At 45.3% G+C, this 1,836-nt stretch overlaps 1 pseudogene; it reads right to left on the minus strand.

Moving 5' to 3' along the window:
- Nucleotides 1–510: 510 nt before the first annotated feature.
- LOC128626943 (peptidyl-prolyl cis-trans isomerase A-like) lies at nucleotides 511–979 on the minus strand (annotated as a pseudogene).
- Nucleotides 980–1,836: the final 857 nt, after the last annotated feature.

Consider the following 1,836-nt stretch of genomic DNA (forward strand, 5'->3'; position numbering starts at 1 on the left):
CGAACCGCGATACTCTGGTTCGCAGGCCCGCGCTCAATCCACTGAGCTACGCCAGCCAGGGCTAGTGAAGTGCTTTTTAAAAGATTTTATTTATTTATGTTTTTAGATCATAAACATAAACTTAACTCTGTAATCTAGCTAGACTTGGAAGGGGTAAGGAAAATATGGGACCCAATGAACTGTGGTTAGAGCATGAAGATTATAGAACATTCTAAGCAGACGGGTGAAGGGCTGCTCTCCTGAGCTATGGAATAGCTGGTATTTAAGATAAAACACAAGTCAGCCCTAGCTGGTGTGGCTCAGTGGATTGAGCACCAGCCTATGAACCAAAGGGTTGCCTGTTCAATTCCCAGTCAGGGTACATGCCTGGATTGTGGGCCAGGTCTCCAGGAGGGGTTGTGTGAGAGGCAACCACACATTGATGTTTCTCTCCCTCATTTTTTCCTTCCCTTCCCTGCTCTCTAAAAATAAATAAGTAAAATCTTCAAATCAAACCACAAGTCAAATTTATTAAAGTCGTCCACAGTCAGTAATGGTGATGTTCTGGCTGGTCTTGCCATTGCTGGACCTGTAGCGCTCCATGGCTGTCACAACATGCATGCCATCTGTCACCTGGCTGAAGACCATGTGCTCGCCATCCAGTGTTGGCAGTGCAGATGAAAACTGGGAACCGTCTGTTTTGGACAAGATGGAAGGACCTTTTTGCTTCAGGATGAAATTCAAATAATCAAATTTCTCCCCATAGGTGGACTTGCCACCTGTGCCATTCTGGTATGTGAAGTCACCACCCTGTCACATAAATCCCAGAATAATTCTGTGAGAGCAGGAACCCTTATAACCAAACCCTTTCTCCTCAGTGCTCAGGGCACAAAAGTTTTATGCCGCCTTTCAAACTTTGTCTGCAAACAACTTCAAGGAGATGTGGCCCAAAGGCTTGTCACAGGCAGTGATGTTGAAAGAGCACAGTGGGGTTGACCATGGCTGGGTGCAGGAAGGTCTGAGGGGGCAGCGGTGTCTGTGAGGCCAGATTTTATTTATTTATTTTTAGAGAGAGTGGGAAGGAGGGAGAAAGAGGGAGAGAAACATCCATGTAAGAGAGACATTCATTGGCTGCCTTCCACATGCACCTGGACAGGGGACCAAGCACACAACCTAGGCATGTGCTCTGACTGGGAATTGAACCTGGGACATTTTGGTTTCTGGAATGATGCTCCAGCCAACAGAACCACACCAGCCAGGGCTGTAAGTGCTTTTAAGAGCTCAGTTTTTGAAGAGGTTTTTTTTTTTTTTTTTTTCAGTTATTTTTTTTATATATTTTATTTATTTATTTTTAGAGAGAGGGGAAGGGAAGGAGAAAGAGTGGGAGAGAAACATCAATGTGTGATTGCCTCTCGTGAGTCCCCTGCTGGGAACTGGCCTGCAACCCAGGCATGTGCCCTGACTGGGAATCGAACCGCGATACTCTGGTTCGCAGGCCCGCGCTCAATCCACTGAGCTACGCCAGCCAGGGCTCAGAGGTTTTTTTTTTAAATAAAATAAAATTTCACGTTTTATTTATCTATTGCTTTGCAGTAAACTACCCCAAAATTTAGGGCCTTGGAACAACAATAATTTATTATTTCTCATAATAGTGTGGGTTTTCTGGGAGAATCTTCTATTCCAGTGATATTTGTTGGGGTCACCATTGTGTCTGAGGTGGGCTGGTGGAGGAGCTAGGGTGCCTTCATTCTTCTCCATGAGTTTTCTCCCTCTGCATGAAGTCTTATCTTTCAGGGCCTAATTAGCCTGTTTCTCTGTCCAGTGGGATTAGCCCAGGCCATGTTATACCATGGCACT

Source organism: Artibeus jamaicensis, unplaced genomic scaffold (assembly GCF_021234435.1).
Source record: "Artibeus jamaicensis isolate MK-2021 breed Jamaican fruit bat unplaced genomic scaffold, CSHL_Jam_final contig_241, whole genome shotgun sequence".
NCBI classification, from domain to species: domain Eukaryota; kingdom Metazoa; phylum Chordata; class Mammalia; order Chiroptera; family Phyllostomidae; genus Artibeus; species Artibeus jamaicensis.